Consider the following 24,649-nt stretch of genomic DNA (forward strand, 5'->3'; position numbering starts at 1 on the left):
GGTTCGCGACTTACAGGTTGAGAACTGCTGGGTTAGGAGGTGATCAGGCTGGCAGGCAGGCGAGTGGTTGGGAGCCAGCAGTCCTGGATTGTGAGAGGGATGTCCGACTGCCAGTTTAGGCCTGAAACCGGCAGTCAGACATCCCCCGAGGGGTCCCAGATTGGAGAGGGTGCAGGCTGGGCTGAGGGACACTCCCTGCCCAGGGCAGGAATTTCATGTGCCAGGCCTCTAGTGTTCAGATACTATGCATCCTTTCAGGCCTGGTTCAAGTGCTAACTTCTTCATGTTGCTCTCTGATCTCTCACCAGTTGAGTTCTCTCACTCTTAGCTTGCAACTCTCAGTACTTTGTTTTCTCTCTTTTTGTTGGCATGAATCACTGTCTACTTTGCCGTAGAGAAAGAAGACTATCAGTCTGACATTCTGGTAGTACTTGAGTATGGTATGCAGACACCCAGTAAATATTTACTGCAGGATAGAATGAGCCCAGAATACAGACCTTTTTGATAAAACCTTCACTTCCATGCACATTATCCTTTGTTTGTTTGTTTATTTTTTTGTCGTTGTTGTTTTTAATAAGTGATTTATTTTGAAATACTTTTAGTATTTGAAGAAGAGTTATATCTAAGAGAGCTACCAAATATATATCTACTCTTCCCTCAGCTTGCCCCAACTGTCACATGTCATATTATCTTGGTTGTTTGTTTATTCTTATAGCAAAGGTGGAAATTTATTGTGAAACAAGCACAGACTCCCACATGGGGAAGGGGAAAGAGTCCCCTATCATTTATTTTAAAAGAATGTTCACATGGTCCCCAATTTACAATGGTCTGACTTAGAATTTTTTTGTCTTTGTGATGATACAAGTAGAAAGAGTGCTTTAAATTTTGAATATATAGCTAGCCTTTTCCCAGACTAGCTATATATGGCACAGTACTCTTCCATGGTCCTGGGCAGTGACAGTGAGATGATTTTGCTCAACTGTAAGCTAATGTAAGTGTTCTTAGTGTGTTTAATGTAGGGTAAGCTAACCTATGATGCTCAGCAGGTTAGGTGTATTAAATGAATTTTATATTTACAGTATTTTAACTATACAGTGGGTTTATCTGGATGTAACCCCATTGTTAATCTAGGAGCATCTGTATACTCTAGTTCTTAATCTATATTATTGAACTTTGAAATTAAAGTCATATATATGATTTTTGGAACATATTTTATTTACATTCTCATAGTGTGTACTAAAAAGTTGTTTTAAAAGGTAAAGGATTTTTTTTTCTCTGTGTAAACATGGGCTGACTGTCTACTATATTCAGTTTTTAATAATATTCTGTATAATCTATATGGCATTCTCTTTTTATAAAGAAAAAATGGAAAGTAAAAAGGTATCTCCAATATCATAGACATTTGGAGATACAAAGTAAATCCCCTCACAGTTCTGCTTAAGCCCTACCATTTCAGGAAGTTGTTTCAGTCTAGGTCTAGCTCTGCTGAAGGCTTGCTTTCTTCCTTCTCAATTTCAGGTAAATTCAAAGAATGCTCTATCTCTCTCTATCCTCTCCCTTCTTCTCGACCCCTCCACCCCCCACAGTCATACACATACAAATTATTTTATCCTGGAGGTTACATGCTAACATTAGGTTACATAATTTCCTAGTAAGCACATTCCTTTTCATTGTTATAAAATCATTTTCACAGAATCTATCTGCTGTAAAGCATCAAGGTTAAGTTGTTAAGGATCAAAATGCAGGAATCTTTAGTTTTTCTAATTTGTTTTTTGTTGAATTCTTAGCGGGAGAAATATATTGTACATAATTAGAAGACTCCTTTGCAGTGACTATGTCCTATAGTCAATGGAATATTTCCATCAAATATACCAAGGTCATCTGTGCTTACCAGCTGCCTATCCTGAAAAAATATTCAACTTAAGGCTTGTCACATTTTTCTTACATCTTTTTCTGCATTGACTATGACATGCTTTCTCGTCCATTCATTTCTTGATCTTATTCATTCCAAAAAAGGAACAAGATCAGTCAGATGTAGTACAAGATGAAAACAAACCTTTTTCTTTGAGCATCAAGTATGTCAGTTTCCTGTGGATTCACTTGACGTTCCAATACTCTTTCTATAGAAAAGTAGGTATTGTTCACATTAAGTAAAGTATAACTTAAACGTGGAAAGGTTGGGGCCTGATTACACACTACTCTTATGTTTCCTTCAGTACCAATAAAATCAAGATTTAAATGGCTCACATGACCTTTTGAGATTTGCAATTTGAAAATCTCAACCCATGTCTTAGACATTAAGCAAGATATTTGAATATTGCAGTTTAAAGTATTGACTTCATAATATCATACAGTAGTTTACAGGGGAAATTAAAATATATGTGGAAAATTATTAAGTGATATTTATCAAATAAAATTAAGTACTTTATTACAGTCACTTGAAATGGATGTTTTTAGGGGATGGGAGGGAAGTGAAATTGGCTGGTGAATCAGATTCCAAAAAATTGATGATGAATGCTTTCTCCCTACTGCCCCCATCCTGGGACACTATTATTAACTATTATTAACATGCCACAGCATACAGAGGTCATTTTATTTTCCAAATTTTATATGCCTATATATAGCCACAGTGTGATGGTTAATTCTATGTATCAACTTGGCTAGGTCACAATGCACAGATATTTGGTCAAATATTATTTAGATGTTTCTGAGAAGGGACTTTTAAAATGAGATTAACATATAAATCAATAAACTTTTAGTAAAGCAAATTACCTTCTATAATGTGGGTGGGTTTGATCCAGTCGGTTGAAGGTTTAATAGTAAAAAGACTAACCTTTCAGGAAGAAGAAAGAATTCTACCAGCAGACTGCTTTTGAACTTGAACTGCAATTCTTCTCAAGGTCCACAGCCTACTGGTCTAGCCTATAGATTTTGAACTTGCCAAGACTCCACAATTGTGTGAGCCTATTCCTTAAAATAAATTTCGCTCTCTCTCTACATATACTTAAAGTTAGTTTTGTTTTTTCTGGTGAACCCTAACTAAACATACATGCAGTTTAGGGAACTTAAATAAACCAACATAATTTGGCTGTTGTTTTTGTTTTAATTATTTTTTTTCTGTAGAATAATTTATTCAGACGTTAGGATTCAATTTAATAATAAGAAGCACATATGCTGAAATTTTAAAAAAGCCCAAAGCCTATCTTTAACCTTATTTTTTAAATTTTATTTTTTAAAGTATTAAAAATAGTACATATGTCTCCTTTTTTTCCCATTGACCTCCCTCTGGCCTCCCTTACCCCCCAGCACCTGCCCCCCCCCCCAATGTCTTGCATCCATTGGTTATGCTTATATGCTTGCATACAAGTCCTTTGGTTAATCTCTTACCACCACCCCCCCCACCCCCCGCAAACCTCCCCTGCCTTCCCACTGTAGTTTGACAGTCTTTTCAATGCTTCTTTGCCTCCGTATCTATTTTTGTTCATCAGTTTATAATTTTATCTATATTCCACAAATGAATGAAATCATTTGGTATTTATCTTACACTGACTGGCTTATTTTAGTTAGCATAGTGCTCTCCAGTTTCATCCATGCTGTTGCAAATGGTAATAATTCCTTCTTTTTTAAAGCAGCATAGTAGATATACCACATTTTTCTAATCCACTCATCGGCTGATGGGCACTTAGGCTGTTTTCAAATGTTAGCTATAGTAAATTATGCTGCTATAAACATAGGGGTGCATATATCCTTTCTGATTGGTGTTTCTGGTTTCTTGGGATATATTTCTAGAAGTGGTATCACTGGGTCAAATGGCAGTTCCATTTTTAATTTTTTGAGTAAATGCGATACTGTCTTCCACAGTGACCGCACCAGTCTGCATTCCCACCAGCAGTGAAGGAAGGTTCCTTTTTCTCTGCATCCTCTCCAGCACTTGTCATTTGCTGATTTGTTGATGATAGCCATTCTGACAGGTGTGAGATGGTACCTCATTATTTTTTGATTTGCATCTCTCGGATGATTAGTGACTTTGAGCATGTTTTCATATGTCTCTTGGCTTTCTGAATATCCTCTTTTGAAAAGTGTCTATTTAGGTCCTTTGCCCATTTTTTGATTGGGTTGTTTATCTTCCTTTTGTTAAGTTGTATGGGTTCCCTGTAAATGTTGGAGATTAAACGCTTATCGGAGATAACATCAGCAAATATGTTCTCCCATGCAGTGGGCTTTCTTGTTGTTTTGTTGATGGTTTCTTTTGCTGTGCAGAAGAAGCTTTTTATTTTGATGTAGTCCCATTTGTTTGTTTTCTCCTTAGTTTCCATTGCCCTAGGAGCTGTATTGGTAAAGATATTGCTACGACAAATGTCTGCTATTTTGGTGCCTATGATTTCTTCTAAGACTTTTATGGTTTCCCACCTTACATTTAAGTCCTTTATCCATTTTGAGTTTATTTTTGTGTATGGTATAAGTTGGTTGTCTAGTTTCTTTAACCTTATTTTAATAATTCATGTATTTCCGATCTTATTTTAATGTAATAACATTACATTTATAGAAGGATAGAATTTGAAATTATATTCTATGTGTCCAACAAGTATTTCAAATAATTTTTTAAAGATGCTTAATCAATTTCTTCAACTTATTAGATTGTGGCATCAAAATGTAGTCAACTCCCCAAGCAAAAATGCACTTTCCAAATCTTACAAAGTGTCATTCTCATGGGGAAAAAATGGCATTGAAGTTCCCTTTTCTTTCATTATTACTGGAGCAAATATATTAAATTTTATATGCCTGATTTGGGAAATCAGTTTCCGTCTTCAATAACTGATTGTGTGTTATAGCTGGGTCCTTTACAAATGAAGTGCACTTCTATTGCTTAAAAATTGCTTTCCTGTGCAACATGATGTAGTAATGAATTAAATCCAAATGAGCCTTATATTCACAATGTCATAATATGTAACTCGTCCCCTGTGGAACTTCTTTATTATCTAATACAAGGCAAGCTAATGTCTTCCTCTCATGGCTCACTTCTCAGAAGGGTATGCAGACTTCAATTTTAGAAATAAAAAAAGAAAACTATGAGTTGAGATCAAATTACCTTTTTAGAAACTCTCTAAATCACAGAGAGCACCTTAACATGTCCCACAATATGCAAATCAAATTCTGCTAGAACACGAAACAAAAGAAGCAGTTTTATTTCTGTGGAGTACATTTCTATCTGGGAGAGAAACATGAAACTGAATATTTTTCTTTGAGCAGAAATGTGTGCAGGTGGTTTTTACTTTCAATAAAAATAAAATAAGTGTGGGCGTTTGCTCTCTATTTCCTCACTTGGTTTCATCGTATTAACTCTATTCTGCAGGGAACAACTTGTAAGATCAGCCTGTACCAATATTGAAGTTCCAGCTTCTACACAGATTTAAAAACCCTAATTTATTAGCCTTATAATTTAGGAATTTGACAAAACACATCAGATATTCCCTTATTGTAGCTGCTTTCGTCTTGTCTGGGTGGCATAATGGAGTTTAACTGAGTTTTTAAAAATGTGCCTTGTTATTTTATGTGGGCAAAGAGCAAAGGGAGAAAATGTTTATTTTAGTCCGTGGGGCAGCCAAGATAAATGTGCCAGGTTTTCATGGGCTGCTGCTATCTGTGGCTTCTTTTGTATTCTGCGCTTGGCCCAGGCCTTTGTAGATTTTTTTCTGCATCTCTCTCTCGCATACCACACCTGGATCTGCATCAGTTGCTGCTTGGAATACCACATGATCCAGATCCAAGCCTTCATCCACCTTATCTAATTTTAAGGAGAGAACCTAATTTATATAAGATCTGTTTATCCTGGTTTAAAAAATTTAATTATATTATAATCAAATACAATATAAGCTGATATATATATATATATATATATATATATATATATATATATATATATATATATATATATATGGAGTTAGAGACTGTGCCAAAGCTATATACTGTTATGGGGAAAGGAGACACCTCAACTTTCTCATATATAAGGGTTTGTATTGTTTTTAGTCAAATTAATATTCCAATTTAAAAATAATGCTAATAGCCTACCATCACAAGACATATGCAAGGCGCCTTTTAAAGCCTGTACACTTATTCATGCATGTATTTAGTTAATGAATATTTATTGTGGATCTAATGAGTGCTGGGCTAGAGAAATGCAGTGAACAATACATATTACATTCTTGTACTTAGGGTGCTTATGTTCCCACTGACCAGAGGCGATGGGAACATACCCATTTATTTAAACTAAGTCTAATAACAAAAAAAGTATACATTGTGGAGTGACAGAGGAGAGAGGGAGACACAGAGGTTGACTACAAACTTCAGAACTCTCCAGGAGTTAATTGTGGATGAAGCAGGAAGTTCGATTTCAAATGGACACATCCTGTTTTCCAGAAGGATGGACCAGCCTCTCTACATCTTTAACCCAGGCTGCCTGAGGAACTCAGCAGCTGTTTGGCAGAGCCTGCGCCTCCTCCTTGCTCTGGGGACTGCCAGAGAGTTATTTCCCTTCTAATTTATTTGCTTTTTACTACTACCTTTGCAAACAAACAAATAAAAAGCAAACCTGCTTTTAAAGAGTGAGTTCAACAGGAAGTGATAGGCTGAAAGAGAGAGAGCCCTGACCACTCTCCCATTTCTGTTCATTGGCAATATAAAACATGGAATTTCACTCTCCCAAATAAGAAGCACTATGCTTCATTGAGAACTCCCTTTAAAATCATTCAATATACTGTAATTTAGAGTTTACAGTTTCTTCTCAAAATAGCTTCATTTCTAAGGATTGCCTCATCACCCCCAGTTGTTTTTGTTGTTGTTATTGTTGTTGATTTCATAAATTTCACATTACATGCAGAACTGGTATGGCACAAGTAATAAGAGAAAGAAATCTTTCTTATAGCTCAGTCTTATTCTCAAATAACCATTCTAAGAATGGTTATGTTAATCCTGGATTCCCGAATTCATATTTATTATGTAATCAGTTGCAATCTTTTGAAAGAGTTGCTGTTTGCTAATTATATGCAATTATGGTCTGACACCCAGTGGTGTATGTTAACTTTTTAAGATTGCAGGCAATATCAGTGAGGTGAGTTGCTTTACAGACATGAAAGTTATACAAAAATTTCACATGGATTTTCTTAACATCTTCTTATACTGCAATGTCAGTCCTTGAAATAGACTGGCGTTAGGAGGGGTCCTTCCTTGTAGCCTATTTCAATTACCTTTTGAAAATAAATGTGTGAAGAGGAGGAAGAAGTTGGGACCAGAGGATTGGATAAGGCTCTAGAACTGGGTTCTCAGAACTGAGAAAGGAGCATCTCTGTGCGAATCATGAAGGTAGAGACAATAGTGATTGCTGCTAGCAATTTTCATTCTCTTCTTGTCCTGGAAATAGGGGCAAACTGAGTGATAGACAGTATTTATATGAAGTATCAGTGTAATAATTTTTAAGCAGGAAAAAGAAATTTGAGCATTGTGGGATGCCGGGAGCCGGTCCATCCTTGCTGTTTCAAGGGACCTGGCATATATGGCATACGGTTCTTAATATGTTTGCTCACCTTCTTGGCGCTGTGTTTTAACCAAAGTCACCTCTCCTAGAAAGGTTGTTTCCCCAGGTAGGGATTTTCCCCTGAAGTTAGGGAGGGAATAAAACCCCTCAACTAAGTGCCAGGCGGGTAATTAATCCCTTTAACTACGAACAATCATGCTTAAACTACATAATCTTTTCTCCCTGGAATGGAGATAAGAAACGCCCTAACCTTTGTAATAGAGATTGATAGGATTGAATCAACTGGTATAAATACAGTTGTAACAAGACAGAAACACTCAGAACTTAGAACAGAATCAAGAAGACAGAACCTACACGGAGCCTAGAGACAGAAGAACTTTGCTGGAGAGAGCATGCCGGAGGATCCTGGAGAGGGACTGGCCTCGGAGCCTAGAGACAGAGCCTAGCGGGAGAACATGGCAAGGGATCCTGGACTGAACCTGACTACAGAGATTGGCAGGAGAACCTGACTGGAACCTGGACACTGAACCTGACTGGAGAGCCTGGACAGAACCTGGCTGGAGAACCTAGCAAGGGAACATGGCTACAGAACCTCGCTGGAGATCCGAAGCAGAACCTCTCTGGAGATCCAGACCAGAACTTGGCTGGAGATCCTGGCTAGGCTGCTGATCAACTGAACTCTCTCTGTATCGTTCCTTCTTCGCCGACTCCGTCCACACCTTAGGGGACCCCTGGACCCGCTGGGGTTGGACCCCGGCAGTGGGAAATGCCACTTGGAAAAGTAATTTGCTGATTGGTTGGAGGAGAAAGCTGTGAAAATGACACAGGGTGATAAAAAAAATAGGGAAGCTAGATAATAATTTGGGGTGAAAGAAACAAGATGACAAGCATCAACAAAATGAATGAAGTTTTCCTTCTGCCTGATGACCCAAGAGAGGGTTTCTGGATTAGAAACCTGGGTTAGAAGGTCACCCAGAAAGGCAGTGCTACTGTGAGAATCTGGTCTAGGAAATTCTTAAAAGAGAAGAAAGAGACTACAGCATAAGCTAATGGCAGAGAGTCACCAATGGAGAAAGCACCGCGGCTGTTCTGATCTGAAAGGTCCCCCTCACGTATCTTGGCCGGGCTGTGGACAAGCACAGGGAAGAAGGTGATGATTTGCCCTGGGGAATATTTATCCAGTCTGAGTCTGGGAAGTGAAATAAGCATGTGAAGGGGAATTCAGAGAAAGCTGCAATACTTAGCAGAAAACCAAACACATGTCTCTAAGTCTCATTTGACCTTGGAAAGTTGCCCAGGACTTTCCAGAATCTATAGTGAAATTGCACGCTCAGTGTTTGATAGAGGTCACAGAGCATTTTTCTGTTGATTCAACTGCTTAATCTAATGGTCATAGGAGTACTTGGGTCTAGTATTTCTGATATCCCCCGGACTTCTGGGAAATAGGAATGTATACCTAGAGTTATTGAAGTTAAATACCAACTCAGGTGCTACAGTAATAATCCAGGTATCAACCTGGTCATTTGCAAGTAGCTGCTAATAGTATGTTTGGAAAAAGAATTTAGATGAAGAATTTCCATTTGCTCCTGAGTTAGTTCCATCCTGATGCTATTGCTCACTACTCAGCTGTGGCCCACAGATAACTTTAACAGGTCGTTTCCTGGAGCGTTTAGACTCATGTTTCTCATGATTCCGTGCTACTGCCATCGTGTCAAACACCTGGGAAAGGGTAAATTAGGTTCTTTCCACACATATCATTATTGCCTGCGGTGCCAATACTACATTTCTGTCTAGGCCTATCATGCTCTTTTGAAGACGTGAAGTCAGAGGGAATTTATATCATAGCAACACAAACATTCTGGAAATAAACTTCAAATTGATCTGCCTGGGATCAAATCCCAGCTCCACTGTATTCAGCTGTATGGTCTTGAGCAATTTCTTGAACTTATGATGGCACAGTTTCCTCATTATAAAACATTACTACCTGCATATAAATGCACAGATAACATAAAAAGTGCTTAGACAAGGGCCTTGCATGTAGGAAAGAATATTGGCTGCTATTTTTTTTAAAAAAATATTTTTTTATTGATTTGAGAGAGAGAGAAAAAGGAGATGGAGAGAGAAACATCGATATGAGAGCAGAACATCCATTGGCTGCCCCTGCACATCCCTTACCGGGGATCGAGCCTGCAACTCCAGGTGTATGCCCTGAGCAGGAATTGAACTGGTGACCTCTTAGTGCATAGGAACAATGCTCAATCAACTGAGCCACACCAGCCAGGGTACTATTTGTTTTTGTTTTTATTTGTGTTTTTGTTGTTGTTTTGCTAGTAAAGTCTTTAGCCATTCTCCATTGGCACTTTCTCACTGGCCACCATTGCTCCTAGGCTGGCCTCTTGCAATGTGCCCTGGCTCATGTTTCTTCTCTACCTCTTCTCTCTCCTCTCAACTTATCTCTTCTCTTCCCACATTTATGGTATATTTTTTGCTTGTCTTCTTCTAAATAATTCTATTTCAGTCTCGCCTTCCATATTACATGTACTTTCCTAAAACAGAGTTACTTCTCTGAGAATACATTTTGTACCAAATGCATGATAATATTTGTAAAATAAACTTTATTCCACTTTACAGATAACATAAAATACCTTAGGTCTCAACATATGTTGAGGCAAAATTCAACTTCCCTACTGAAAGTCACAGTCCTTGTTCATGACATTTTATAGCAGCAGGCAGATGAGAAGCCGGAGTCCATTTTTTCTAAAATCATAACATAAAGTCGCATTAATGTCTATAAGTTGCCTAGAGATGGTAAGTTCCAGTTAAGGAATTATAAACAATTTGGTTTAATTAAAAAGAGGTTGAGTACTTTGAGTACTTACTCCATACATGGCATTAGGTTAAATGTAAAGTGGTATGAAGATGAATAGATACTCTAGGCCCATACACTCTTATAGGGGATATATATATATATATATATATATATATATATATATATATATACATTAGAGGCCTGGTGCACAAAAATTTGTGCACTTGGGCAGGTCCCTCAGCCCGGTCTGTGCCCTCTTGCAGTCTGGGACCCCTCACCCCTCGGGGGATGACCACCTGCTGGCTTAGGCCCACTCCCTGGGGGATTGGGCCTAAGCTGGCAGTCAGACATCCCTCTGGTAGCCCGGGAGCCCTTGGGGAATATGCACTTCCCAGCGGGGAGCAGGCCTAAGCTGCAGTCGGACATCCTTAACACTGTTGAGGAGGCAGGAGAGGCTCCCACCACCACGGCTGTACTGGCAGCTGTCAGCCTGGCCTGTAGCTGAGCAGAGCTCCCCCTGTGGGAGCGCACTGACCAAAAGGGGGCAGCTCCTGCATTGAGTATCTGCCCCCTGGTGGTCAGTGTGTGTCATAGTGACCAGTCATTCCCAGTCGTTCTGCTGTTAGGGTCAATTTGCATATTACCCTTTTATTATATAGGAGTGCCTGGCCAGCCTGGGTGAGTGGCTGATGGCTGTTTTTCAGGCTGGCCACAGCCCTTTCAGGGTGGGGATCCCCACTGGGTTGCCTGGCCACCCTGGGTGAGTGGCTGATGGCTGTTTGCAGGCTGGCCATGGCCCTCAGCCATCCAAGCTCCCAGTGGAGGCTGGCTGGAAGCAGGTACGTGGGATTTATTTAGCTTCTATAATTGAAACTTTGTTGCCATGAGTGGAGGCCACAGCTGGCTCAGGGCAGGTGGGAAGCTTGGCTTCCTCCATGGCCCAGGCAGCCAAGCTTCCTGCTTGCTCCAGCTCTGTGGCTGCCGGATGCCATCTTGGTTGGGTTAATTTGCATATAGTTGCTCTGATTGGCTGGTGGGCATGGCTTGGGGTGTAGCGAAGGTATGGTCAATTAGCATTTTTGTCTTTTATTAGTATATATATAAAATAACATATATATATATATGTATATATATATATATATGTTTGTGTTATTATGCGATATGGTAAAATAAGTGTATAAGTGTTGAGGGTGCAAATGCTGTGTGATAAGAAGAAATAAATTCTGGAGGAGGAGTGTCTATTAGGCCATCCCAGAAAAAAAAAAAGGCATTGAAGGCTGGGGAGGGCTTAGATAAATTAATATATGGATATGAAACATGACTTCCCGAAAGCTTGCACATACACGTGGAGGTAGGTAAACACAGAGGTAAATGAGTATGGCTAGTGAGTGAGTGCTATTGACAAAGATTACCCTGTCAAAGATAAGACTTGAGAAGTAGTTAGGATAATTTTATGGAAGTCTTTGCCCCTGCTCACAAGATTTGCGGAAATATGAGAGGGAGTCTTATGAAGAATCCAGCTTCATCTTTGGCTCAGAATTGTCAGATCTTAGCCAATCACTTAAATATATGAAACACCTGTTTCATGAAGTAGGTAAGTAGTAGGAGTGCAGTTCTCAGAGGAGTATAGGGAAGACCCTGCTGTCAAAGAGCATACAGTCTTTGTGAAAGACAGAGAGAAATATGCGTCCAATAGACGTTGATGTCATATTTGTAGTAATGCAGACATTGACAAAATGCCATCAGAAATGTAAGAGGGAGTCTCATGAAGACTCAAGCTTCATCTTTGGCTCAGAATTGTCAAGTCTTAGCAAATCCCATGGGTGTGGCAGTAGTGCTTTTCACACTTGGATTTAGCCCCACATCAAATAAGCTCTTGTAAGTAAAACCTCAGCATAGAAAAATCTTGGGACAGTCTGAAGGGATGGGAATGCATGCTAATACTTGGAAGGAGGATATTTTTGGTGTTGTTAATCCTCACCCAAGGATATGTTCTCCATTGATTTTAGACAGAGTGGAAGCATGGGGTTTGGGAGGTAGAGAGAGAGAGAGAGAGAGACATCGATGTGAGAGAGCTACATCAATTGGTTGTTTCCCCACACACATCTTGAATGGGGTGGGTGACCTGCAACCCTGGTACTTGCCCTTGACCAGGAATCGAACCAGGGCCTATGCTCTAACCACTGAGACATGCTGGCCAGGAACTAGGATTTTGACACAGAGCACCCTTTTTAGTTTATAGGCCAAAGTGAACCTAATTTATATATATATATATATATTTCCTAAATGTATACTAAACAAATTAGTATCATGCTCTTACTTTTCTTAGAGTTACTCTGGGCGTTGAAAAACTAACTAGCTATGCTTTATTATACTCCAGTGAGCCATTACTAATCATTGAGTGGCAATTATGAACAGGAAGGCAGAGTGTTAGCACTAAATAGAAATTCTGGGATATGCTCTAAAACCTAAACCTTTTAGCTATGGTTGAAAAGTCTCAATAATGCTTTGGGATTTAAATATTCTTACAGTGAAAAAAATATGCCTAAATTTTGAAAAGATTGAGATGTTTATCGCTAAGTAGTGTTTCTTTTTGTGGTGTGGGAGGCTTACACCAATTATGACATATATTAGCAATGACAAAATTTCTAAAGCAAAATTTGATGGGTGGCCATGGTTATTCATTTCAGCTTATTCCAACCAGAAAAAAAAAAAAAACTTTTTATAGCTGTGCTTTTTTTAAACAATTATTTTATAGGATTAACTGTTCAGTGGTCCTTCCTAAATGTTTATTTTAAACTAAAATGAATTTTTGAAACTAAAGCATCTATTAACTCATTTTTAAATAAAAAATAAAGATGTTAAAATGCCATTCACAAAATAGTAATATACTGCTATTTCTGTCAATTTACTTAGCCTGTCATCATATTGTCCACATTTTAATTATATATGAACTCTGATTTCTGGATAGAGTTTAAGTTCTTCACAGAAGCACTTGCCTGATCTCTCACAGCTCCAGAAAAACAATGCAAATTTGTTTATTTAGTATTTGCATCTCATTTGTTATGCTTGTTTTTCCTTTTTAATTTTTTTAGTCATGCTTCATTTTAAATGTGCTAAAGGCTAGGTGTAGTTTCTTGAAATATTCACATCCAAATCTCTTCAAGGCATAAGGTGATTAGGATATATACTTGGTGTTGTTTTTACTTATTTTAATACAAAATACTAATAAAAACATTTTTACAAGTTACAATTGCAAATAACAGATAACATGCTTGTTCTATCAATACTCTCATACTGAATCTGCAAGTATAATGTTAGCATTGAAGAGAATCCTTTTAGTAGCAAATGGATTTAAAAATGATCCACTTAGAAAGTACTTGCCTGGCATTGTGTTGTGAGAATCTCTGGGTCTTTAAGTGAGGAAGTGATGATGATGATATTATTGCTTCCATAAGATATCTGCTTATTTTGCTTCTCTTAAGTCATAGTTAAGAATTTCAACATTCTGGGTAGCTAAAAATGTCCTCCCAAATTTCAGCAGAGGCTATAAAGACATTATAGAACCAGAATGAATTGCCTGACTGTTCCGTGTATCAATGATGAGTATATTAGTGGAGCTTGAATCACCAAAAGCATAATTTCATAAAAATAAAAATTAATAAAACAAAAATAGCCTTAGGAATCACAATGAATCATCACTTGGTAATCACCAAATGATACACTTTAATGACAACAGCAGGCAGGAAGTGGCAAACAAACCATCGAGTTGTGAATAGACCAGTCAGCACAGGGCATAGTGGTGCCACACACAAGAGGACCATGACTTACTTGGTTGTCTGCTTTATTCAATACTCTATAATGTCTAAATCAAAGTTTCTAATGCATTTTAAAAAATGCAAGTTACAAAAATCTGCAATAGGGTTCTGGATCAGTGAGCACTGTGAGGATAGATTGCCGCCTGCCCTCTCTCTGCTGTAACAATATCATGATGAATGGAGAGTGACACTAGTTGCCCATTTATCTCAGAAGATTACTGCTTTGATGCTATTGATTCTTCCTGTGGCTTCTCAGACTGAAGATTATAGCTCAGGTACAGAGATATAATCAGTTTTTTAAAGTGTGGTGTTAATATAGTCCAATTTTCCCCTCCTTGGCTAAGATATGCTGGGCAGGAGCTATCGAGAAATTAAATCATTGCTTATAACATTTGAAGATTTTAATAAGTGAAAATATATTTATTTTGTTTCAATTAAATAATAAACCCAAATTCTTAAAGTCTATTCACACCTCTATTCAGTGGACATTAGTAAGCATATTTTAATAGTGCAGAAGATATGGGGGCACAATTTAAAATATGGATATAAATTAGTATTCCTGGTTTTAAAAAGCTTGGAGATTATTAGGATCTAGGAGATGGAAATGTTTGATGAAATGATACAATTTCACTAAAATGTGATATAACCAAGCAGTATGGAAATATTTATATAAGAACTAATAACCAGGTTTTAAATCATAGGGATAGCTTCCCTGAGAGGTGATATACACTGGAATGAGATTTTAAAGGAGCTTTCCAGTCAGAGAAAGGAACAGAATGTATTCCAGTTATAAGACAAAGTTGCAGTTACTTGGAGTCTTTGGAAATAGCCTTTAGTTCTATGTGGTTGGAATGCAGGACTTGTAAAGATAAGGTGATTTGCCAAAGAGGGAAGAGGAAGAGGAGGAAGCAGAGGAAAAAGAGGAAAAGATACATACATATGTAGAAACAGGTTGCAGTCAGATTGTGAGGGACCTTGTAAGCCTTCTTAAAAGATTTGGGTTTGTTTTGCTTTATTTTTAACCTGACAACTTGAGGAGTCATTTAATGAAACACATATTTTACAACAATACAGGAAACAATGTTGAGGATGTAGATTATATGAGGAAAGCATTAGACCAGGGTGAGGAAGGAAGGGGGCTGTTACAATAAGGCAAAGTTTTGCTGGCACTGCTTTTGAAGGTTGAATCACACAAAGTACATGGAAATTGCCTGGCCAGAGTGCCTCAGCTGGTTGAGCATCCTCACGTACACCAAAGGGTGCTGGTTTTATTCCCCATCAAGGTCCATGCCTGGGTTGCAAATTTGATCCCCAGATGGGGCATGTACAGAAGGCAATCGATCACTGTTTCTTACCTCCTCTCTCTCTCTCTCTCTCTCTCTCTCTCTCTCTCTCTCTCTCTCTCTCTCTCTCTCCTCAGGTAAGGATTAAAAAAAGCAATGTGCATGGAAGTAGACTTAATAGATTTAGATAATATTATAGAGGTAGCATCAAAAGGGTTTGCTGCTTTAGCATTTGACAAAGAAGTAATAAGCTTGGTTCTCCAGGATTGTACTTTCCTGACTCTGAGGAAAATATGACTTAAGTGTAGATAATCTTTGTTTTCTAACTTTTCCATGCAATCATTTAACAAGCATTTCCTGGGAGCCTACTTTAAACAAAGCCCAATGCTATGGGCTAAAATGCAATTACAACCCCTGTTTAATATGCAATTTTTGTGACATTGAAAGCATAAAATATAATCAAAACAAATCCTCTACAATATAAGGGTTTCTAAACAGTGTTTGCAGAAGCATCTGGTCTTTTGTATTTATAAGTTTATTTATTTGGGGCCTGTTATTAAAGCAGAGAGCTTAATCTCATGAAAAAGGACTATGTGTTGTTCCAATAAGCCAGTGTTCATGCAGTTCTAACTGAAATGACAAGAGTGAAGGCCATTAAAAAGTAATGCTTGAAATCGATCAGAGATAATGAAATTGCATTGGCCCAAGTATTAATCAATTTTAATAATTGTGTGTTACAATGATCTTGCAATAAAAAGGCTGTTATTTTCAATCCAGTTCATTTAAGCTATGTCTTCATGATTGTCACACAACTGGTGGAAAAGTGCAGCCATTTTAAACACCTGTGCTATAACCTGATCATTGACTTCTCTGTTGTTTGCAAATTCCAAACAAAAACTGAAGTAGCTAATTAGCTGATAAAACTGTTCAAATCAACACTTGTTTTCTTGTCATATCTAGGTATAACTTTAAAAAGATAGTCTTCAAATAGAGCAAGACTGATCGGGCTAATAAAAACATCAATAGTCCAACAAATGGTGTCTTGATTCATTAATCTCTCATAAAGCTATAAATTAATTATCTTAAAATATTGATGGCATTGTGGGCAGCCCTTCTGCTTTCTCTAACAGTTCCCTTTTTTTTTTTTTTTTTTGTAGAGTCAGCTTTGTATGTGGTACCCAACACTCTTGTGAATGCTTATTAAGAATTAATTTCTTCCAATTTAGGTTAATATTTTCTCTAATTCCAACTGAAGACAAGCAATAAGGTTGAACCTGTTCCCAAAGCACAAGGAAGAGATATTTGCTAAGGTCGATCTTAAGGATCAGGCTAAATGCTCCTACAAATATGCAAGTGTGTTAGCGGGTGCTGGGTCATCACTCTAGTTTCATGCTTGGCACCTAACTTTTCGTGGATTCTTTGACCCTGGATGTTAGCAAAGAATGAATGTGTGTGCGACTTTCTGATTGAATATCAAGGTCACTTTACTGTTGTCCCTGCTTTTCTTGTGGCCTAGAAGGTGAGTGGTAGGAAGGTTCATACCGGAGCCTGGTAGAGTAGGGAGAAAAGCAGGAACTTACCTCGGCTATCTCATCAGGACAGGGAAGAGAGGGCACGTTCATGAATGAGCTCCAGGGGCTGCTGCTGTACCTATATGCCGGGAGCCGGTCCATCCTTGCTGTTTCAAGGGACCTGGCATATATGGCATACGGCTCTTAATATGTTTGCTCACCTTCTTGGCGCTGTGTTTTAACCAAGGTCACCTCTCCGAGAAAGGTTGAATCCCCAGGTAGGGATTTTCCCCTGAACTTAGGGAGGGAATAAAACCCCTCAACTAAGTGCCAGGCGGGTAATTAATCCCTTTAACTACGAACAATCATGCTTAAACTACATAATCTTTTCTCCCTGGAATGGAGATAAGAAACGCCCTAACCTTTGTAATAGAGATTGATAGGATTGAATCAACTGGTATAAATACAGTTGTAACAAGACAGAAACACTCAGAACTCAGAACACAGAGCTTAGGACAGAATTCAGAAGACAGAACCTACGCGGAACTGGAGATGGAGGAGCTTCGCTGGAGAGAATATAGCAAGGGATCCTGGACTGAACCTGACTACAGAAATTGGCAAGAGAACCTGACTAGAACCTGGTAACTGAACCTGGCTGGAGATCCTAGACAGAACTTGGCTGGAGAACTGGCTACAGAACCTGGCTGGAGACCCTGACAAGCGAACCCGGCTATGATGATCACCTGAACGCTGCCTCTGTGTCATTCCTTCTTCGCCGACTCCGTCCACACCTTTGGGGACCCCTGGACCCGCTGGGGCTGGACCCCGGCACCTATAGACTGTTCCTTTTGGCTGAGGGACACCATCTTTTATGAGACTGCCCGGACAAAGTTGTTACTGCATGGGCAGGGTCCGCATGGTTCCAACATCCAGTTAAAAATCAAACCTACATATCCATCTCTATTACAATTTTGTTTATAGTTGAGGGGCTTTTCCTATTTTAATTAGTTACCTGTGTACCCTCTCGATGCAGAGTCTCATACCACACAGTGTTAAGTTAGGAGGAGCTTGGGCTCAGGATGGGTATGTATAACAGGTTGGTTTGATTCTTCAGCTTAGAATGCATTCTTTTCCTTACTCTTCTCCAGAACAGAGCCCAATATTTGAGAGAGAGACTCTTAGTTACATAAGAGGCAGACAGGACAAACGCCTGCTACTTTTCATTGGTTTCATGTCCTTGTCTGTGATCTCCGAATTTCTTTGTTTTTTTTCTGTCCTTTCCTTATCATCACAATGGTGATGCATTGTAATTATTGAAAAGATATAAGAATAAAAAGTAATTATGCTGTCCTGAATTGGTAGTTGATTAAACTCAGCTTTGTATTGTTAGAAGAGTTAGAGAAGAGGTGAAACACACCTTGTAAATCCACATTTATAAAAGGATTTTTAAAATCATCTATACTGATATAAGCTTGTATTCATGATTGCCTCAGAACAGAAACTTATGCCCATTCTGCACCCTCTTTGATTGCTACTTGGCCACTGCAATCAACAGTGATAAGGATATGTGATGAGTGATTCATGCAGTGGGAAAATTTGATTGCATGGGTACCAGATGAGACTCCTGGATACCACTTGACTGTGAACCAAGCATTGAATTTTTTGCCTAGGCCTTATTTTTTTAAGTGCTTTTGAAAGGTGTTGGGGGACATCAAAATATTAAGTATATCTTTCTAAATGCTTACGAATACGTGTGGTGAGACATCAAATATTAAATGCCTTTAAAGGTTGACTTCAAGAAGAAAACTGGTTGGCATATCATTAAGAAGGAGCCTTGAGCAACACTACTTGAGAACTGTTAGAAATTGTAATATGGTAATAACATAGGTTATAAATTGTACATTTTCTGTTTAATTTGGCTTTTTTCCTTATAGGATATGTGGTTTGGCACACAGCAGATTTCTCCTTATTATTCTCCTCCTCTGTGATCCTGAGCCCAACACAATCCACACACACTTTTTACATTATCCAGTTAGAGATACATTTGTATGAACATTCTTAAAAATTGCTTTCTAAGTGTTTAAAAGTCATTTGGAAAAGCCCTTCAACTAAAGGGAGAATCTAGAATATGGATATGTTTGTTGATTATGAGATGCTCAGACTTTTGAGTTGTGCCAATGACTAATGCAGTTCAAATATTAAAGCTTATAGGTGATGGTGCTAATAGATATTAAGGCAATGATCCCAAGTCATGGTTTCTGTCATGAAACCTCTTCAGGTTTTCATGTGTTGGCACAGTGCCTGTCCACACTAGTACTTTGATGATCTGCCCAAATAATTACATTTCTTGACGTGTTATTTGTAATATCACACAGAAATGTCCAAACTTTTTACCACAGCCTCAGAGCATGGCCTGTTTTTATGTTTGTTTGTTTATTTATTTATTTATTTTCTGAATCTGACTTTCTCTTTCTCCTGGGCCTCTCTGTTGGGCTACCTGCAGTTGTCCGGATCCTTGGCTGTCCAGGCCCGTCCCTGTGTCCTTGGCTCGAGATGCTGCCTGTGCCTCAAATGCCCTTGTCTTTGTCTAGTGAATACTTACTCAGCTTTCAAGAGTTAGCTCAAGCATTTCCTCCTCTGGGAACCCTTTTCAGCCCTTACCAATCTTCTATTAAACAAGATTGAATGTATTGAATTGTGTGTTCTTACAGTATAACAGTACTGGGCACTTAAACATTCTTGATTATTGGTTTTGTTTTGTTCTACTAGATTGTAAGTTTTTTCAGAGTAAGGGCTATGTATTATCCAATTCTCTCTCTCTGTGTGTGTGTGTGTGTGTGTGTGTGTGTGTGTGTGTGTAACAGTACAATATTCTTTCTTATGTAAGGATACTTTTTCCTCTCAAAGAAAGTAAAAAGGACATGAGAGTAACCCTCTAAGGTATTCTCTAGATCTGATTGCAGGTGCCAGTATTATTTTTGCCCGCTTCTTGTTTTTCGTGTGTTTGTGTGTTTAAGTGGACTGTCCAACTCAGTCCCAGTCACTTTAAATATTTGATTTTCTTCTCTATGCAGGGGTCTCTGCCATGTTCAATAAAAATACAGAAATGATTAGGGCATAATTCAATCTTATGATCTAGATGTTAGTTTTGTTTTTAGCTTTAAGTAACAGAAAATTCAGTTAGCCGTGGCTTAAGCAAACAAAGCAAGATGTTTGGAGCCAGGTGGTTGCTGTTGTTGGTTCAGCTGCTCCGTGATGACATCTGGGCCCCAGTGCATTTTCACGTTCTGTATTTCAACCTCAGTGTCCTGGCTTTTGTCCTCCCATGCTTTTTATCACATGGTTACAGAAAAAGCTGCTGCATATCTATGCAGAAATAAGGGAGGGAAGGCAGCCCTAGCCTCATCAATCACTTTTATCAGGAAAAGGAATACTTTCCTAGAATCCCTCAGTAAGTCTTCATGTTTGTCAGATTTCTGTCACTTGCCTTACCCCCATCCCCAGCTTTAAGAGAGATTTTCCCACCCTCTTTCTAGAATTAGACAAGAAAAAAAAAAAGAGGTGGGAAAGGCCAGTGTGTTAGTTAACCAAGAATGTGTTTTATGTATTAGTAGGTGATTAAGACACATGTAGAATAAGAAGGTGTCATGTGACACATTCAAACAGGGCAATATGGGTGTTCTGAGAATGATGAGATCATAACTGATTGGGGAGAAGGTTGTCTTCAGGAGCAGCTTTATGAAATGGTATTGTCTGATACAGACTTAAAGGTAATACAATTTTAACAGTCAGCAGTTATAACAGGCAATGTATTGAAGTTGAGGGAGAAGTGGTAAAGCTTTGTATTTAGAGATCAATCAGTTTAGAGATCTACCTGCAGCTTGCAGAGCTGAGGTTAGTGAGTTAATGAGATAATGGGGGGTAGTAGATTATATAATCTGCACTCTCCAATAGAACTCTCTGTGGTGATAGAAATGTTCTGTGTCTGTGCTGTTTACTATGGTAGCCGTTAGCCACAGGTGGCTGTTGACCACTTGAAATGGGCTACTGTGACTGAAGAACTAAATTTAAGTGGCTGGCAGTAACAATGTTGTAGAGTACAGATGAGATCACTGTGGGCCATTCTAACTTGAATTTGGGTTTTACTCTGAGAAAGTTGGAGAAGCCATTGGAGAGAATTGAGGAAAGGAGTAAACATAATCCAACTCTATTTTGATAGGATCACTTTATTACTTTGTTGAAAATAGCATGAATTTGGGGAAGGTAGAGGCTATTGCATTAACCCAAAGGGTAGATGGTAGTGGTGTGTCCTAGTATGGCATAAGTGGAAATGGTTGAAAGAGGCTGGATTCTGCAAAGTCAATAAAATGGAATTCTCTACCGGGTTAGATGTGGGATGTAAGAATAAAGAATAATAGAAGATGAATCTACATTTTTTTTTGGCCTAAGTGACTAGAAGAATAGCAATTATATGAACTGAGATGAGAAAAAACAAAGAAGGCTCAGCTTTTGTAGAAGATTAGAAGCTTAAATCTGGAACCTAGCTAATTTGAGATGCTTACAAAATATTCAAGAACATATGTTGAATGCACAATTCAGTAGAGTCTAGTTTGGAGATAAATTTTTTAGTTGTCTGCACATTAGCAGCATTTAAAGTCATGAGACTAGTTGAAATCACTACAGGAGTGAGTGTAGGTTGAAGAGAGATGATGTGGTCACACTAAGTCTTGAGGCAGTCCATAGCATTCGATCAGGCAGAACTTGCAAAGGAGACTTGGAAGAAAATACTAGTGAGGAGTAAAACCAGTACATTGAGAATGTTAGAAGTCAAGGAGAGTGGTGTGTTCAACTTTGTCAAAATGTCTTCACTATCCATAATAAATGAAGATTGATTACTGACTTTTGGATTTAGCAATGCAGATGCATGTATGATGTGTGGAAGGGTTATTGGTGATTGCAACAAGCATAGTTTCTGAGGGGTAGACAAGCAAAAGACTGATGGAAATGGATTCAAGAGAAACTGGAAGAAAGGAATTAGTGATAGGATAAATAAAGATGGTGATTGATTTAGAAGGAAATGATAGTTCTAATAAATACTGATTGTACAGGATATAGGCTTAATTTGATAGGGGTAAAAGGAGAAAGGTACATTTTAAAGCAAACATAAGTCCTTTTATTGGTTCTTTAATTAGCTGAACTGTCTCAGTGCACAAAATATTGACAATTTTACTGATTTCAAGCTGTCTTATTATCAACCTATCAAACTGGCATTTCCAGGGTAACTAAATAATTCATTTTTTAATATTCTGTATTAATTCAAAAACATATTAAAGGGAAATATTTTCATTTAAAATTAAGAATTGTTGCTTATTTTCTGAGAAAATGTAAATAATTATATGTCATAATGGAGAGCTTTGTTGCAATTAAACAAAAACCATTTTTCCCTTAGGTTTTAAGCGGAGTAATTTATTAAGAAAAATGTATTTATTACATAAATTCATAAGGTTTCCTAAATTTTACCCAAAAAAACATATATGGTTGCAACCAAAACCTCATAGATAATCTAGATTTACCAGCGCTCAAAATGATTAAATACTTTGCACAAGGACATTCACCTTTGCTGGTCTTGTTAAAATATCATGGATAATGTAAACATTTAAGTTAGAATATCCTTCTGTTAATATTGGTCAAAAGGAAGAAGAAAGAGCATATTTAGGTGAAACTGCTAAAAGCAACCAGAGGAATCCTATGGCCAATACTTGGCCTGTTTTGAAGTAAATCTTGGCCTGTTTTGAAGTAAATCTCCAGAAATGTTGGTGTGTTGGCCATTGCTAAGGGACACATTGTATTCATAGGTGTTCTTACCTTGTGAACACATTCCTGGATCTCATGGAATGTCATTCAGGAAAGGCAAATATATCGCTTCTCGGCCTTTTGGCTAAGATCAAGTGTAGGAAAGGCAAATATGATAAATACATTTTCTTTCACTCTATCACCCTCCCACACCCCCAAAAAGCACTTTGGTTGAGGTCACAGATTTCATCCCAGGCAGTGTTATCTCAAATGAGTTAGAACTGCTTTGGGAACTTGTCCTGCTTTTATAAAGTTCCACTGTGGTGATTTCCAAATATTCATGTTTACATACATAGTAAGTTCATGAATAGAAAGATTTCCATTCATGGCTGACATGGGAAACTTTTGAACATTGTATACTGTGTTTCCTTGGTCTACAGAAGATCTGCAGATTTGCCAAGGACAGGCCTATTTCTATTATGTTGTTCACCATAGTATTAATAGACTCTGAAGAGGAAGAAATGTAATTTGCATTTCTTTCAGGTAGACTGTATCCTTAATTGGACTTTTCAGTGATTCGTAATCTGGAAATGCTACTATTAAACTCCATTTACATTGTTACATTTATGCTGATGAAAGTCACTTAAATTTAATAATTTGAACTATTCTTGTGTAAACTTTTCAAACTATGTTTACACTACAAAATAAATATTATGAAAGATATGCTACATAAAAAGATGGGTAAAATCACAATACTAATCATGAAAATAGTATAGCATAGTTATGGGTAATCAGTTTAATTTTTAATATTTTTATGTGCTTTTTCTTTTTATGCAGTGAGTTTGCATTTATAATTTAAAAATACATTAAAAGGAATAGATCTTTTGTGGGGTGTATGCATCTATGATTAAAAGGATCATTCTGCTAGGAAATATAGATGATTGTCAGGATTATTTTTATGTATGATGATCTTACATTACTATTGGAGAAAAAAACATAAACAAAGAACTGTCTTAGAAAATAGTTATAAAATTACTATAGTAACTATTATATGTAAAATATATTTTTATTGAAAAGGAAGTGTTTGCTAGTAAAATTAATTTCAATCTTTCTTTTTTTTAAATTAAATCTTTATTGTTCAGATTATTACATTTGTTCCTCTTTCCCCCCCCATAACTCCCCTCCTCCCAGCTCCCGCCCCACCCTCCGCCCTCACTCCCCACCCACTGTCCTCATCCATAGCTATGTGCACGATTTTTGTCCAGTCTCTTTCCACATCTCCCACACACCTTTCCCCCCCAAGAATAGTCAGTCCATTCCCTTTCTATGTCCCTGATTCTATTATGATCACCAGATTATTTATTCACTTGATTCTTAGATTCACTTGTTGATAGATGCATATTTGTTGTTCATAATTTGTATCTTTACCTTTTTTTTTCTTCTTCCTCTTCTTAAAGGATACCTTTCAATCTTTCTTTAAGAAGGAAATGTGTAGGGTTAACTTAAAGGTTCCCAGGTTCTTAAATATATTAAGAGAATAGTTGTCTAATTTTTAAACCTTTGGAATAAGTGAAATAATGGTCAATATTAGAGATTGGCTACTTTAAAGAATCCTAGGGTCATTTGATTAGTATCATTTCCCCAATTTACCCTTTTTCTCCCTCTCTTGTGTTTTTAGTAGGTAATTCTAAAGCCTGCCAAGTTTTCTTCTCTTAGATTTTTTTAAATGGATTCTCTTCATTGCACAAATGATTGGAAAAAATGTCATATTATACTGTTACGGTTCATTTGGATATTGAATAGCAGATATAGAGAAATACAAGGAGTAATGCAGTTTCAATATCAAGATTTAGATATGGATGAATCTCACAAAAAGAAGTATGACAAGATTGACATTTTCTTCT

General features: G+C 37.7%; 1 protein-coding gene and 1 pseudogene across 3 annotated transcripts in view; both read left to right on the forward strand.

Annotated features, from left to right (window-relative positions):
* Positions 1 to 24,649, forward strand: part of NAALADL2 (N-acetylated alpha-linked acidic dipeptidase like 2) — a 1,191,965-nt gene that overhangs the window by 544,895 nt on the left and 622,421 nt on the right. The gene's annotated exons all lie outside the window — the stretch shown is intronic.
* LOC132231964 (U2 spliceosomal RNA) lies at positions 22,871 to 22,945 on the forward strand (annotated as a pseudogene).

The sequence above is a fragment of the Myotis daubentonii genome, chromosome 3 (assembly GCF_963259705.1).
Source record: "Myotis daubentonii chromosome 3, mMyoDau2.1, whole genome shotgun sequence".
NCBI classification, from domain to species: domain Eukaryota; kingdom Metazoa; phylum Chordata; class Mammalia; order Chiroptera; family Vespertilionidae; genus Myotis; species Myotis daubentonii.